The following is an 18406-nucleotide window of genomic DNA, read 5'->3' on the forward strand; positions in this document are numbered from 1 at the left end:
CTGTGAGGGAGAAAATGTTCTAGATTTCTCTGTCTAGTAGATGGCTGAACTCTCCCCATGTCCTCATATCTTCCCTCTGTACCTTCTCAAATGGACATCTTGTTCTCTGTCCTCTCATGATTTTTCCAATGCTATTCCATGTCTTCTTCATTCTAGCAACTTCTATGAGAGCTGAGGCATACTCGATTTCCTTCACTCCTTTGTGCCCCAATTGAGAAGAGCGTCCTCCATGTAGAAGCCTTCAAAAAATTAATTCAAGGGAACTCCTAGGTAGGGGTCTTTGAAAGTGGGACTGGAATCCATTTGGCGATATTATATTTCCTAAATTTTTTTTTTTTAATTTTTTTTTTCAACGTTTATTTATTTTTGGGACAGAGAGAGACAGAGCATAAACGGGGGAGGGGCAGAGAGAGAGGGAGACACAGAATCGGAAACAGGCTCCAAGCCATCAGCCCAGAGCCCGACGCGGGGCTCGAACTCACGGACCGCGAGATCGTGACCTGGCTGAAGTCGGACGCTTAACCGACTGCGCCACCCAGGCGCCCCGATATATTTCCTAAATTTTGAGTGGGGCGTCCTAACATGTGCAAGCCTTTCATCAGCTAAAAGCTCATCAATATTACTTGCTTAAATTTATATGTAGATTCAAGGATAAACCTCACAAGAATATATGAGTTTGTGGTAAGGATTGGGACTTGAGACTGGTTTCTTTTAATTCATACTCTTGTCTTTAATTCTGATTTACTTTCAGTCAAAGCACTGATTTATCTTTTTTTTTTTTTTTTTTTTAGTGTTTTCTCACTTTGTTCTTCATAAGCCTTTTGTTGGCTTTCTAAAAGTTATTGCCACTGAATTAGATTTTAATGGAGTTAATATATCAGTATATTATTTAGGGTTTTAGTCTGTGATTAATCCTAGAAAAGCTGGGTGAGTGCCTTACCAGAGGGCTGTGTTTTCTCCAGGTTGCAACATTATTCATGTCAGATGCAAACCTACAAATACAGAGCGGCAGGAAAAATGTAGTGAGGAAATAGGGAGATCTGGGCTTTGGCACCAGAGGCTAAGGGGAACATTTTTTTTTTTTCCAGAGGAGCTCAATTTTCAACTCAAGGGTCTCTGATGAAGCAGGTCAACTTGAATTCTATGGTAACCAAGATTAAGATATTATTTATTTCTGATCTACGTTTCATGATAAATGAACAGATTTACTTTTATATTCAACTATATAATATAGTTTTCTATAAAGGGCAGATTGTTGGGGTATGTGAACCAAGACTTATAGTTCTATCTGTGCTTCTCCTTGGCTGATGAAAGATTGCTTAAACTCTATACTATTTCTGTAAATAATATTCCCCCATGCTATGCATGTTATGAAACTCCCATCAACCTGAGACCCCCCTCTTCATGTGTCTCCTTTCTCTAGGGGACTCTTCCTCCTTCTCTTGCTTTCCTAACTCACAGGTAAGGAGGGCACCAGAAGAACACTTACCTGAATCCCCCTCCTAAAACCTGAGAAGCATTCTACACACAATCCCATCTATATTTTTCAACCCAAAAGGTGCCCGAGAAGCTGGGGATTGTGCCAGTTCGGGCTATGAGGTCAACTCATCCTCCTACATACATTTTCTCTAACAAGAGCATGGCTGCTGATGTTTCCTCATTCAGCATGTCCGGGGCTCACATGGGTCAGCAGTGCTCTTTTCAAATGAGATACCTGGGGTTACAGGTCACCGTTTAAACCAGCAAAAACACCTTGCAGTTCTAGGTTACTTTGACATTGGTAATGACGTACAATTCCTCTGAGCTTAGATTTTACACTTACAATTCTCCAAATTAGCTCTTGTTTTCCCTGTGGGTTTCTGCCTTTTGGGCTTTTAGAGTCGAAAGTGTCTACTATAACCAGGGCCCCAAAGTCCTCGTATATCGTCACAAATCGCTGCAGGATGGGGTGGGAGGGATGCGTGTGTATGTTAGCAGGGGTGGGGGAAGTTGTAGTTGGTGAAATAAAGACGTGAAGAATTGTCCCATGATGAATAGAAGACATGGTGCTGGATGTCAGCCTCAAAGGTACCAGCTAATACCCGCTTGAATCTGTACCAGATCTGGAAAAACAAAACGAAACAAAAAACTATGAAAAGGGAGAATTACGGAAGATTATAGAAGGACAGTGTTTCTTCCCTCCTGACTTTTTATGTATATGTGTGTACCATGTGAAGCAAAAATAAAATATTTGGCCAGAGTGCCGTGTATCGTGTGCCATGTTTTCTGCTTACGTTGAACTGTGAAAATCCTGTAAGTGAGTCTTTGTCAACCTCCTATATCTACCAGCAACAAAAATATTGTGAACCGCTTATGGGCTTGCTTGAATGACAAATATCATTTTCATTTCATGGAATCTGAAGGCTTGAAAAGAAACTAAGATGGCCATTAAAACTGTCTGCCTGGCTGTGTGCAAACGTGACCATCCTTCCAGAAAGCTGTGGACATATGAGGATCTGTACTGTTTTCAGAGGATATGGACATTCCTCCCTTGAATAAATCACGCCTGCTGTTTAACAACCTTTACAGTTGGGACGTGCCTTCTCATAAAGAACTTGCTTTTAGAGTTGACCAGAGTTTTTCCATCTTGCTGAAAGAAATAGACTCCTTTGTATTGTTTGACCACATATACGAAAGCTTTTGTAGCGAAGGAATCGTCACATGGTGAAGGCACTGGTCTGGTGGCTCTTTCTTCAGAGTTGTGCTCTTTCCTCCCTCAAAACCTCTACAATCTCAAATAGAATTGTCTCCTAGATACTCTTTCTTTTTCCCCCTCTGGGTTACGGCACATCACACTAGATGGCAGTAATACCCCAGTTTGGGCGTCCATTTACTGTCTCCCCTACCCCCACACACAACCTTTTCTTGTCCAAGATAATATGGAATAAAACATGCAAATAAAATCCGTTCATTTTGTACAAGATTCATTCAGAAAAGCTGATATACAATTAAAGCTGGTAAGGAAAAAAAATATATGTTAAACAATATTGAAAATTCAGGCATTGTGGGGATTTTGGGGGGAGGGGGATGGTCTTCTGGTTTGTTTCTTTGTTTGTTACTGTTTTTCAGATATAGTTTAATTACAAAAGGAAATTTGTTGGGCCAGAAATCTTAGCTTAAGTGAGAAGGTAAACGTGGATTTCTGAGAAAGAAAGGAAGTCGCTTCTGTGTTTTTCAAATTCTATGCTTCTTCCAGCAGATTGGCGATGCCTTTATGCAACATTAACCTGGATTTTCTAGACAGAGATGGTCAGATGCAAACTCAGAGCCTTATGTGTATTGCCCATTAACAGTGAGTAGGATGATTGGAAGGAAAACCAAACCAAATCAAAAGCTCCTGATATAATGAGGACCCCTTTTCATTGTGTTTGTGTAAATCTGCAGAATCTGCTGAGGATTTAGAGGGAGACAAAATCAGTTTCTGTAAAATATTCTTGGTCAGCTAATCCAGAGCCCCAGAACGCCCTACTAGGTGGGAACTATCTGAGAGAAATATGCAAGAAAACAAAAACAAAAACAAAAACAAAAACAAAGGTTTACTTGGACTGGCACTAATTCATTTTGCATATAAAGCAGTAAAAAGGTAAAATGTTTTTATCAAAAAAAAATTTGTCAAACATTTAATTTGATGTTACAGGAATTTTTTTCCCCCTTACACAGTTCACAGCTTTAGGCTTTATGTTGGAATTCACAGGCACTAGCCTCTCATTTTAAAGGAAAGCATGTAATCACGTTTTAAAGGTTACTATGCAGAAAACTGAAGCAGCATCATATGCGGCGTGAATTCGTGAGCAAATATGAAGAATGTTACTCAGCCTGCATGTGAAAATGCTTAATGCATTATTTATAGATATTGTTTTACCACAGAGATCAAGGTCATGCATTGGCCTCCTGGGCGATGGGTCAAGTCTTGAGAGGCCATCCTGATAATCCCAGCTGACAGTTTCTTGGATAGACTTGGTGTGCATTAAGTAGATGTATTTTCCAACTTGGAAGGAACAGTCAAAACTTTTTTTTCCTTAATTAGCTAGCTACTCATTTATCCAACTTGATCACAACTCATTAATTTTGATCAGAAGCAATCCACTGGGTTATGAGGTGTTGCTATGTTCACTTTCTCTCCCTAAATTTTATGAATCATTCCATTAAGAGAAATATGCAATTAACCTTTTCTTCTATCAGTTCCTTCTTGCCTTCTATCCTTTGCCAATGATGTTTCCATCTATTCCAGTGTCCAAAAGCAGACTCAATAATAATGTGACTTATGAGAAAAGACTGGAGTGCTCACTTCAACAGCACATATACTTAAAATACAAAGAAGATACTAGAACTCTAGGACATTTACCCTAGAATTTTCAATGGCAAATTATTTCTGAATACTTTTCAAAATTGATATATATATTAAATATTATAGAATTCCATGCCTTTAAGTTGTTACCCATACTGGGCCCTTTTGTTGTTTGTGGTTCCCTTGGGTTCTCTTGTATAATACGGAAGATGTAAACCTGCTTGTTCAAAGAACCTCGGGACATGAAATTGGGGTCCTGACCCCTCCTAGCATTAAACAGGCACTGACATATGGTGGGGAGATTAGGGAGAGTGGGTTGCCCCTGAACAGGCAATAAGGGAGTGCATCGTCTGCTGAGAATTTAAAAACAATAGTAAACTTTACGAAAATTACTCCGGTTTTTATTATCATTGTGCACCAGCAATTCTAAACAATGTCAGTAATAAAATAGGCCTCCACACCGAGCACATCCTTCTTACTCTCTGTCTTCCTCTGAGGGCTGCTATAAAAGGGAAGGGTCTTGAGGCCATCATACTAGCTCCAAGGGGCTATATTTTCTATGTAGGCGTAAGTGTAAAAAATTAAATAAAATAAAATATAGGAGTTCTCTCATTCCACTTGTTAATAATTTCCCCCAGTTCTAATCTCCTCTACTTCCTTCAATTTTTATTTGAGGGTTTCACATATTATTTTTGTGAGCATGGAGAATTTTGTGGCAATTAGCATTTTTCATGAGTACTGGAACATTTATCGATCAATCTGGGCTTTCCTCAAAATCTTGGAACCACATACATTCCTTTCTATCTCTCCCTACATCCAGGATCAGTAGACCTAAAATCCGGCAATATAACATCTATCCTTTATATTAACAAAATACTGTAAAATCAAAGCATTCAGAAAGAAACATCCATATTTACTAGGTAATGGAATTCGGGATAATAAAAGGTGGAAAAAGAACCTTCTGCAGGAGAATAACTGGGAAGAACTTGTCACCAAAGTCAGTGTGAATCAGGACAGCCCCTAAGTGAGCATCTCAGGACATCTCTGTTTTGATTAAACACCTCTGCATCAAGGTGTTTCCAGGCCAGTTTAAAAAATCAATGATTGAATTCACAGTAAAACCAATGTATGAATGGAAATCGGGGTTGCTATCATTTGTACATCCGGGATATATGGAAATAGGATCTGTGATTAGAAGCGTAGATTTTGAAGTCAGGAAACCGACTAGTAGACTAGTTAGTTAGTCTACACTAAGTGTATGACATGGCATACATTCATCTTTAGGACCTAATTTTCTCATCTGCTAAATTGGTATAGAAATAATATAATAATATAATATAATAAAAAATGTGGGGTTACCATTAGATTTAAATGGTATGATGTAGGTAAAATGCTTATCTTAGTTCCGGGCACATAGAGAACTTTCTATGTTTCTTAGCTATTTGATTCCATATGGAATCCCTTGTGTATGGTAGGCGATAGAATAATAATTCTCTTTGGCCAGACTAGCTACCCATTAAGTTGGGAGTGGGTTCATAAGGCTTTAAGCAAATGGTCACGCTGGGTCCTCGTCTTCTCTTTCTATATTCACACATCACTTCTAGTTATTTAGTCCGATTCTGGTTGTTTAGAATATATCCCAAGTCCTCTCACCAGTGTGTAAATGACAACAATATCATATTCCTAACAGAGGTGGTACATTTCCATCAAAGAAAGAAGAAAAAGCAAGAAAGTATCCACTGAAGTAAGACAAGTGCCCATGGGAGGGGAGCAGTTGGGGTCAGTCTCACAGGATAGTTTGGGTTTGAACAAAGGGGAGCAGGAAGCGGTTCCATGCAGGGTGGGTGGGAGAGCATGAGCAAAGTAATGGGGGCAGAGGAAGAAAATGTGCACAGAACAAGGAGGCAGCCAGCATCGCTGGTGTAGGAAGATGTGCCTTGAGTGGATCGGGTTGGATGTGTAGGCAAGGCTGATCGTGCTGACCCTTCAATGCTGGATGGAATCCTGTTGAACTACAGCAGGAAGCCACCTGGGGTCTGAGAGTCAGGGTTGGTGCTAGATGTAGGGTGGACTCTGGCACTAAGTTTGAAGTTCTAGTTAGGCTTTGAAACTGCAGCTGTGGTTGTGGTAGGTTTGGGGGCCAGTCGTGGATAAAAGTGGAAATGTATTGTGTGTACAGGTGAGTACATTTCAGAGGATCCAGACTCCCTCCAGCTAATCAATGGATTACTCTTTAAGAGCCCCCCCCCTTCTCTCTCTGTATATATGTGTGTATATATGTAAACATATATATAGGACTAGTATGTGTACACATATACCTATAGCCAAAATGGTGATTGGTCCTATTGTAGGAAATGTTGTCTGAGATGTTTGCTAAGCTGAACAATAAAAATAACAACGAACATTTATTCAAACCCAGGCACGGCGCTGGGCACCTCGTGTATGCTCTCCAATATAATTTAAATCTAATGGAAATGGGAGAGAGAGATTACAGCGAGGGGTGGAAAGCAGACCGCCATCAGGGAACCCAGTTAGCAGTCTGCTGCCAAAATCCCAAATTGCCAATTGACAAAGCTCTGGTGTATGGTAAATAGAGATGGGGATGGAGAGGAAGGAGGAAGATGTGAAAAATGTTAGGAAGGGAGGAATGATCTCGCTTTGAAAGACACCAGCAGGAGAGCTCTTAGGGAACACTGGAAGATGTTTGTGAATGGAGTAACATTGGTGGACTGCAGGAATATGGGAGGCACCAAAATGTTTGCGAACTGCAGTGTACTTAAGAGTGCACAACATTGTGGAGCGCCTGGGTGGCTCAGTCGGTTAAGCGTCCGACTTCAGCTCAGGTCATGATCTCACAGTCCGTGAGCCTGAGCCCCGCGTGGGGCTCTGTGCTGACAGCTCAGAGCCTGGAGCCTACTTTGGATTCTGTGTCTCCCTGTCTCTCTGCCCCTCCCCTGCTCATGCTCTGTCTCTCTCTGTCTCAAAAAAATAAAAATAAAAACATTAAAAAATTTTTTAAATTAAAAAAAGAAAAGAGCGCACATTGTTATCTTACCTATCTACGCAATTCTCTGAGAGAATACTTGAGTTCCTGCCACATCTTATCCTCTGCTCTGTGGTCTGCTTTAAATAATATTCTTCCAGGCCTTCTCTGATTTTTGTCTTCTTGTTCCCAAGCAGATGAGAGAAAACACAGCCATGGACAGGCTTGTTTCAGTGACATCAAATCCCGCGACCCTCTCTGTTCCAATCAGGACACAGTTACCCTAGCAACCAGCTTCTCTCTCTCCCTTTCTCTCTTTTCTTTTTTCCTTCATTTTCTCTCCCATGAAGTGCAAGTTAGTTTAAAAGACGAACTGAAACAAATCTATTCACTATATTCTGCATTTGACAGTTTGGCTCCTCGAACAATATCCCAGTGCTCCTCTTTCTTAAATGGGTCAGACTCTTTTATGATTTTCTGAATATTTGAAGACACAATTTAAAGAAGACAGAATAGGTGGCAGAAAAAGTGATGCCCTCGTGAAGTCAAAGCATTTCAGTCTACTATCTTTTTTGGAAACTGACGTTGTAATACACGGTTTGCTCTCCTGAACTTTAAGTCCAAACTGAGATAATGAAATTATGATTTATTTTTCTCAAAACTCCCATCCTCCTTTCTTGCATTCCGCAGCTGGCATTCTCAGATAGAAACACCATGGTCATTTCTACACTTCCCAGGATAAGAATGACGTTTATCTAAGAGGTGGTGCATGTGTAGAATTCAGGGATGATGCTTTTCCTAACGGGATGACTTCTGTGAAGGGAAGCTAATTGCTAGGCTGAGCCAATTATATGTCAAGCATCTCATAAAAGAATAGTCCCTTGGTACAAAAAAATATATCACTGACCCCGTTGGCCTTCTTATCCCATGTTTTCCTTCTCTACTAGTTCAATTCATATTTTCAAGCTCCCAGTAGAAGAATTTCAGAAGAGGCAACTAGGAAGTGTTCAAGACCACTACCAAAGTATTTGCTCACCAATCTCAAATCATATTTGAGTGGTTCCATACTGTTGGCAGAATTTAGGTTTTGTGCACCAAAGGGGATTTTTAAACAACTTGAAATGGCTAGATTTGTACTGGGGGATGATAAAATCTAGGCATCCATGTTAAAGGGCTTATGAGAACTTAAATGTTCTATAGATTTGGAGACTGTCAAAGTTTTAGACATTAGTTTAGAGTTCGTTAAGTCTAATGACAATAGGATGGTCAGAGTGGGCCTCATGAAGAAATGAAGAGGGTGACTGGAGCAGAGAATGGAAGGAAATGAGGGACGAGTCATGGGGGATTTTGAGGGAAGAAAATTCCAGCCAGAGGAAATCTCCAGAGAAAGAGCCCAAGAAGGAAAATTGTCTGAATGTTTGGAGAAGAGTAAGCAGGCTGGTATGAAGTGAATAACGCAAAGGTAATAAGTACTGGGGTCAGAGAGGGATAAGGGCAAGTGTGCAAGGCAGGTAGCAGGTTGGTGTAGGTCGTTGTGAGAAATTGTAAGGATGTTGGCTTTTATTCTGAGTGAAAATGTTTACTGGAAACCTCTGCGTATAAGTTACCAATTTTATTCATATCTTTAGACTTGTCTACAGTAGGATTAGTCCTCTTTTTCATAAAGAGCTGGATAATAAATATTTTAGGCTCATGAGCAGCATGGCATCTGTTGCAACAAAGGCAACTCCAATACTGTAGTGCAAAAGCAGCCATAGGCCATTTGTATAAAATGGGCATGGCTATGACCCACTAAAACTTCATTTACAAAAACATGCAAGCAGGCCACAGGCTATAGTTTGCTGACCTTTATTCTAGAGATTCATCTGATTTATTTATACTTCTTCCACAAAAATGAAGCTAAGGGGAAACAGAGAAGAAACTTAAAAAGTGGCTGACTACCTACTATGGGCCAACATGAGTTCTAGGTGTGATATATACTTATTTCCATCCCTCTTCTTTGTCATACATCCAGGACAGCTTTATCTCTCAGGAAAATAACTTCAGTAGACTCCTTCCTGATCCTGTTTTGTTTGCACATCTCCTCAATGCATTCTGCCAGAGCAATCTTTTAAAATATAACAATGCCAAATATTTAAAGAAAGAATAACACTAATTCTGTCTGACCTCTTTCAGAATATGGGAGCTCCCAATTCATGTTATAAAGTCAGGATTCCTTTGATAGAAAAACCAGGAGAATAAACATCAGAAAACTACAGAACAACAGCCCTCGTCAGCACATGAGCATAGACCCCAAAATTATCAACAAAATATTAGCACATGGAATATGATAACACATAAAAAGAACAATACACTAATGTCAAGCAGAATTTATTCCAGGACTGCAAGAATGGAGTAATATTCTAAAGATTATTCAAAGTAAACTGCAAATTAAGATCCCAAAGAAGTGAAAGCACGTGATCATGCCCATTGATGCAGAACAAGCATTTGACAGAATTTAACAACCACTCATGGTATAGGATCTCAGTAAATTCAGAGTGGAATGGAACATCCTCACCCTGATACAAAGCATATACTAGAAAACTTACCATTAACATTGATAGAAGACCGAATGCTTTCTTTCTCAGATGGGAAACAAGTCAAGAATGTCCATTCTTACCATTCGTATTCATCATAGTACTAGAATGTACTAGAATGCTACCCTGTACAATACAGCAAGAAAAGAAAATTAAATGCATACAGATAAGAAAGAAAGGAAACTTTTCTGTCACTATCTGAAGATGATAATCATACGTGCGCATTTGAGCAATGAATAAATATAAACTCGTACTAGAAATAAATATCATTTAGGATAGTTCCCCCAAAAGTTAAAACCTTAGGTACAAACCTAACAAAACATGTAGAAAATCTGAATAGGAAACTACACGATGATAATGAAAAAAGTCAAAGACCTGAATAAATGGAGGAACAGATTATGGTCAGGGACTGCAATAATCAACATAACAAAGATGGTAATACTTTCCAAATAGATCTGTAGGTTTAATGTAATTGCTATCAGAATCCTAACAGTATTTTTTGAAGATACAGACATGCTGATTCTAAAATGAATATGGAGAGGGGTGACTGGGTGGCTCAGTCGGTTGAGCATCCAACTTTATCTCAGGTCATGATCTTGCAGTTCATGGGTTCAAGCCCACTGTCAGGCTCTGGGCTGACAGTTCAGAGCCTGGAGTCTGCTTCAGATTCTGTGTCTCCCTCTCTCTCTAACCCTCCCTCACTCGCTCTTTCTATCTCTCTCAAAAGTAAATAAACACTAAGAAATTTGTTTAAAATTAATATGGAGAGGCAAAAGAAATAGAATCGGTAAAACAATTTTGTAAAAAGAAAATAAGGTTGGAGAAATTATAATACTCAATATACAGGCTTATTTTACAGTTACAGTTATCAAAACAGTGTGGTCCTGGCAAAGGGATAGACACATCACTCTATAGAACAGGACAAATTAATACAGATTAGCACAACTGTTTTTCAACAAAGGAAGGCCTGATCTTCACCCAGGCTTCCCTATGACAGTTCATTGAATCTTCATCCTTTTATTTGGTTGTGGTCTAAGTGCCTGACATTAAACTTCTCAGTGCTGAGGCATCTGTTTCGAGAGACATTCTTCTTGAATTAATATACCACCAGCTGTGCCACCCAAGACGTGCCTCTTTCAGAAAACCCTGGGTGACCTAAATAATTGACTGCTTGAGCGACCCTGCCTCCACTCTCCCATGCCCTAATTCTTGCTCTTATGCTTCAAATGAACGAGCGATGAGTGACCCCAGAAACCCCAAACTTCTCACCCTTGCACCCTAATCAAGGCAGGGTACCAAGTCCAGTCTCTCAATTTGTCTCTCCCCGTGAAGTCACTATGTGGCCCTCAGGCATGAAATGTACCCCACAGGACTTGTAAGTAATACATCGAGTTCCTCAAAGCTCCCTGATGGTTTCTTGGTGAACTTCATCCTGTGACTGTAATAAGAACTACAAGGGCTTGGCCCTGGTAGGATTAATGTCTATGGGGGCTCTTCATCAGTAATTCAAGTTGGATGAGGGCTTCAGGTATTCCTAGCTGAGAGTGTTACCTTCAATACACTGGGGCTGACACAACATTGGGAAGCCCAAAACTAGAGTCACCCTTGACTCTGCTCTTTCTCTCACACCTATGCTTAATCTGTTGGAAAATCATGTCCACTCTTCCTTCAAAGCGTATCCAGAATCTGACTATTTCTCACCTCCTCTACTTTTATCACCACCATCCACTTATTATCCAAACTATTAACAGACTTTTAATTGGTCTTGATACATCTACACTTTCCTGTTCTATAGTCTATCATCCATAGAGTTGCCAAAGGACTTATTGTAAAAGTTAAGGTTGGTGATACCAATCCTTGACTCAGAAGCTTCAAATGGCTCCTCATCTTACTGAGAGTATAAACCAAAGTCATGACCATGGGATTAAAAGGTTGTGCATGACCTGATCTGGCCTCTTTAGCATCCCTCTGCTTTCAAATCCTCTCTCTGTCTCTGTCTTTGCCTCTCTTTGACTCTTCTGCTGTCACACTGACTTCCTTGATGTATCTTGAACAGGCTAAGTATACACAACCCTTGTAGTCTTTGCACTTGATGATTCTTGTGCCCAAATTTCCTTTTCTCAGAACTCTGAAAAGTTCTCTCCTTCACTTCCTCCATGTCTCTGCTAATGTGGCCTCATATCAGAGACCTTTCCTGACCACCCTAAATGAAAGCAACCTACCCATTCCTGGTGTTCCCAACTCCTCCTACCTGCTATATCTTTTTCTTTCTTTTTGGTATATACAACCTACTGATGAATTATATACATCTTTTATTAAGCTATTCCATAAATATAATGTAACTTTAATAAGGACAGAGAGTTTGCCCATTTTTCTGTTTATTGCTCAATCTAGAACAGCCCCTGCCATATCATAGGTACTTAATACATAAATGTTTGACGAATGGATTTTTTTTTTAATTTTTTTTTTCAACGTTTATTTTATTTTTGGGACAGAGAGAGACAGAGCATGAACGGGGGAGGGGCAGAGAGAGAGGGAGACACAGAATCGGAAACAGGCTCCAGGCTCTGAGCCATCAGCCCAGAGCCTGACGCGGGGCTCGAACTCACGGACCGCGAGATCGTGACCTGGCTGAAGTCGGACGCTTAACCGACTGTGCCACCCAGGCGCCCCTTGACGAATGGATTTAATAAAGTCATGGCCTTGATGTGCAACTCAGAATCTATGAATAGACTTAATAAATCAACAAAACTCTGATTTTTATGAATATACCTTTGGAAAGTACTTTTAGTAAATAATTTAGGTTGTATAAGTATTACTAGTATTCCTTTCATGTCTTTAACATGAGCCAACCCTCAGTCCATTCTTCCAGTTCTAGGGTAAATTCTTCAAGACACTCCATAATGCCTTGTTCATCATTTTATCTTCTATGATTTATCGTTACATTGCAAATCTAGATTCCATGTTCAATAGGCTATTTCATCTTTAGTTTTTTATTTGTTTAATGTTTAGCTATTTTTGAGAGATAGAGACAGGCAGCATGAACGGGGAAGGGCAGAGAGAAAGGGAGACATAGAACGTGCAGCAGGCTCCTGGCTCTGAGCTGTTAGCACAGAGTCCGACGCAGGGCTCGAACTCACGAACTATGAGATCATGACCTGAGCCGAAGTCGGACCCTCAACTGACTGAGCCACCCAGGCGCCCCTCATTTTTAGTTTTTTTGCCAAGAATTAATGAATGCTACTTCTGGCGTGTGTTAGTTTTTCCATGTATTCCAACTAGCCAGTTTTAGTACAAGTGCACTCAATTCAAAGAGACATCAATGTTTGGGGTCTTCCCCCTGCCCCCATTCAAGTGTCTTTATTATATCTTGGGTTGACAAGATTATTCATTTGCATTTTGAAACGAAGTTGGTGAATATTTCCTAACAAATACCTGTTTCCTTTTTAATACGTTTAAAGACACATATAAAACTCAAAGTCATACTTAATAATTGTTACGTTGCATAGGACTTGTGTTAAGAGCCTTCTCAACAGAGTACATACAACCTTTCACTTTTAGGTGGCAGATCAAAATAGGAAAAGGGACCAGAGCACCTACATAAGTTTATATAACACGAGAGTCATTGTGTTCTTCTCAATGATAATGAGGCTAGGGCAATAAACAAAACAAGACAAAACAAAGGAACCTGATGGAAAGCATCCATGATGTACATGATTCTATAGGAAATTACTATCAACAAAAATGCTTCTTATGCAAAGAAACATACTGTTTACCCTGAAGTTGTCTACAATCTAGGTCATAGGAGAAGCCAAACCCTCAGCTCTCACCGCATGACAACAGATGAAAGAGAGACAAATTATTACTGAGTTTTGGGTTTCAAAGCCTTTTAGGGACACTGGGAACTTGCAGGGATTCCAGAGAAGAGCCACAGAGATGATTAAAGGGTGTAAAATGGGGCCTCTGAGGGTAGGATAAAGGAATTGGGATTATTTAGTTTGGAAGCGAGGTGATTAAGAAGTGGTTTCCAAATAGCTTTAGAAGTACCCAGAGTTAGCTAATTGATAATGGTGGCTAGCTTTTCCCCAGGATGAGAAGAAGCGGACAACAAAATGCTACCTGAGAGATTTGATTAAGTATGCCACGAAGGGAGAGTTGTCAGAGATTAAAGATAGGAATGGATGGTCAAAGCACAATACTGTTTCTTTTCGCTTTATTTAATCTTTAAAAATAGAGAGGAGATTCAGATAACTGACGTTGAAAGGCAGAGAGTGAGAGCAAGCCACTTTTAAAGGCTATAGCAGTAGATGACTTTGCAAAGTATCTTCCGTGTGTGTGACCCTTGGACTTTATTGAGCATTTGCCAGGTTCGACCCTAGGCTTCATGCCAATTTTGACTAGAAAAGCATGCAGCCTTTCCTATCATCTTCCTTTCTGATATAACACCAATTATCTCTATGGATTGAAATTTTAAATGCTCGGTATTTTGTATCCTCTTATAATCAGGCACACCAAAATAACACAAAGGAATGCATTGTTTGTTTTCTTTAGGAAGTATTTCATATTTCATTGGTAGATGATGTATAGTCTCCTGGCAGATGAAGCCAGATTGGCAATAAAAATTACTTCCTGGGGGATTACAATTTAGCCTACATTTAGTATCGCCAAATAGTTTTGGTAAAGGAAAAAAAAAAAACCTGAAGCAATCAAGGCAAGTTCCACATTTTTGTTTGTTTGTTTGTTTGTTTTTGTTTTTTTACTTATTAAAGCCTACTTAAAATAAAAGGAATGGTAAATGCAATGATTATGAAAATAAATTTTTCCAGTCCAAAGGCAACAGTTCAGTTGAAAAGCTCATAAAAATGGGGGATCTGACACAATTCATCTCTCTGAAAGCTTGAATAATGTTTGATTTCTTCCAAACCAAATTTTAAACAGCCTAAGCAAACCCAAATTTATTTGAAAACCCAACTCCCGTTGTTTACTTTTTCAGTGGGTTTTCTTCTTGGCAACAAAGAGCCTGAAGTCTTAATAAAGTTGGGAACTTACTTAAATGCAGTGATGAAGAAACTGGGCCAACGCTTAGGGAAACTGTTTGCCAAGAAATTTTAGAACAATTGCATTTTAAGTATTGTTCCATTTACGGGGTGGAATTAAACCGGAATTAAAATTGCATTTTAAGTAGTGTTCCATTTACGGGGCGGAGCAGAACTGCCTATACACCTTAACGTTGTACTGTGCTCTGCACGATCTTAGATGGAATTAGGTTTCTCATTAATGAAGGAAATAAATCTGCATTTATTTCCCGAAAAGACAAGATATGGATTCCAGTAATAGTGTTTTAAAACACACTCTTGTGTACTTACCTACATTATAGTATTTCAAAGTAATAGAAATCTTGGCCACCAAACGTATCTTCATTAATTTCACACTGAGTATGTGAATAAACAGCTAAGCTCAGCACAGGCTTTCTAAAGCTTCCAGCCCCATCCATGTACCTGTTCTTTTAGCTTCATTTACTGTGATGTGGAAACCAGCTATTTGACCGCCTGTTTGGTGCATGAATCATTGCATGTTAGAGATAAAATTGTTTTTATTACGTGAATTGCTTCCATGTCAGCAGGAAAAGGATCTTTAAAGAGAGTAAGAAAAAAGCCACCCAGGACTAGGGGAATGAGCCAGTCACGGTGATGATAGGATAGAAGATATTTGGAAGAGCAAAGTTTCACTGACTTCTATACTTCTGTATACAACCTCCCTTTTTTAAATAACACCCTGTTGCCAAATTGCAAAAAAAAAATCCAAGAAAATTGGAAATCATGTTCAACAACACAGATCAATGCTGGAGAAGTGTGATACTCCCTGAATTGAACCCCTGCAATGGGAATAACCCACTTAAAGACATTTTGCTCTAGATTAGTTAGAATACAAGAAAAAAAAAGCCCATCTGGGTAAAATTATGATCACTAGATTTTTACCTCTGAAGTCTTCAGAGATATGCTCTCCCACTAAGGCTCCATTTAGGCAGAAATTAAATTTCCACCCTTATCGGCTGTGCGGGCTTCCACGCAGAGTCATGCCCACAGAGCTTAATCCAGACAGCAGTGTTTTGTCATCCACAAATCTATTCTGTTCTAATCTTTGGGTGTGTTTAGAAATACGAATGCATTATTTTCATAGACCAGGCTGCAAATTGGAGGCACACCATGTGGCAGAAAATACGAGCTCATAAGGGAAAACGAGCTTAGGTATTTTACTCTAAATTGACAAATAGGATGTTCCCTATCACCAAGGAATTCTTTGGCTCACTATTTAATTGCTCTTAAAAATATATATCACTGACAAAACAGACACAAATTAAGTTCCTTTAGGAAATAGAATTTCAGTATACTTTGCATTATTTACAGGAAGAATGAAGGACTTTGATACGAAAAGTAACACAAAAGATAGAATGTCACCTGTCATGTAGATACCCAAGGGAGACAGCAAATTGTAGTTAGGGGTGTAGACTAAGGAATTCCCAAGAAATTGCCAAATATCCTCTTGAAAAGGTTTGACTTGGAAGTAATTCAGGTGATCCCCACATGTACAATTTGGGAATTTAACGCACAGGGGAGAGTGGGGCATTTCAGGATTATGGTGAAAATGTAGGAGAAGCTCAGAACATGTATTGCAATGGCTGGAAAATGAGTGAAGGAGAGGAAAACGAATGCTCCCAGAGAAGACAATGGCATCCAGTCTCCACTGTCTCTCTTAAAATGATGCTTTTTATTGTGTGTGTAATAAATGTTCTAAGGAGAAGTACAAGGTGGTCGTGGGGATCTGTTAAAAAGTTTGGGGTAAGTCCCGATGGGCAGCTGAAAGGTAAAAGTTTCACACTCTCATTTAGTCACTTGGGTGGAAAAGTAGCTTTTAGTCATCATTATCTCCTGGCTGCTTTTGTTTTCTCAGTATGCTTGGCCATTGGCATTGTAATATCACACGTCTTTTCAGAAGAGCAGTGTTGGTAGGCATCCTAAAAAGTATACGTGAGATACATACACACGCACGTGTGCACAAACACACATGCTTATGTGTTCACATGTGCGCACAAACACACACACAGGTAGTATCTGTAGTCTGAGTCCCCTTTAAGTCTCTACCACCTTTAACCTCGATTTTCCATTTTCTTTGAAATAGCCGTGGTAGTTATTTTATTGTTATAAGTGAATTAAGAAGATGTACTAATATATTTATAAGGATGGTGTGGGTAGACTCCAGTTTATATAAAAGTCTTGGAAATAATTTCTTTGGGCGTATGGCAATTACAACATATCAAGCCATTTCAAATGCATTTGCTTTATTCTATTTTTAAAAACCGCCCATTATATTATATTAAATACCTTAGGTAAGTTTTTTTAAACCATTCATAATGAAATGGGTAACCCTTAAAATAAAATAAATGTGTTTTGGTGGTTGTTGGGTTGTAATGATTTAATAAGCTGTGTCTAATATTTTCTGTATCTATTTAATATAATTTATAACCTTTCAGTCTAGGAATTCAGAAATAGAAATGAACCACTAGGTCAATTTGTACCTTTCTGCCTTTTCTATACCCCATAAATATGCTTTGTCCATTCTTGGTTTCAATAACTCTAATGTTGGTTCATCTGTCATATCCTGTGGGAAATCCACACAATGATAGCTCTCAATGTTTAGATATTTTCTTTTCTAATAACATTAAAAATTAGTCCTTAATGTATATAGCAAAATATGTTGGTTGAGGTTTGTACAGAATACTCTCTAAGGGAATAAGTGTATCGTGCATTTTCAGATTTATAAGCTATTTGTAAATGCCTACAAAATCCAAGGCAGTATGCTTTAAATCATTTCATTAACATGATATTGCATTGAGAATTAGGCCCTTAAATTCAATCTTATGGATATATATATATCCATATATGTATGTGTGTATGTGTGTGTATATATATATATATCCATATACGATATATATATATATATACATCCATATACGATATATATATATATATATATATATATACACACATCCATATACGATATATATATACACCTTAGCATCATGTCTCCTGCCAGTTACCTAGTGAGATATAAATGTAAAAAATAAAATTACTTCTGTAACCCTCCTTCATTCTGCATTCTTATGTCTCTGATACACATGAAACACTTTTAGATGGAGATATTGGTTTATTTTTTTCCACACGAGGTTGTATGTATTTGTATTTGTCCTTTCTCTGACATCAAACATTAATCATTACAAGGGTCACCCTCTTAAGTCCAATAGCATAATTAGAGAAAATTTTCTTTTTCATACAAATGTAACTCACCTTAATAAAATCTAAATGGAAACAGGTACACTGAACCAAAAATGAATTTGGGACATTCAAGATGATTTATTGCCTGTATGTTTTTTTTACATTCCTTTGAGAAAGCAGCCATACTTTCTATACTCCTATTAGTTGGGTCAAAATGTTCTGCATGTGCAGCTAGAGTGTCTGGGTC

This window comes from Lynx canadensis, chromosome B2 (assembly GCF_007474595.2).
Source record: "Lynx canadensis isolate LIC74 chromosome B2, mLynCan4.pri.v2, whole genome shotgun sequence".
Taxonomy (NCBI): Eukaryota; Metazoa; Chordata; class Mammalia; order Carnivora; family Felidae; genus Lynx; species Lynx canadensis.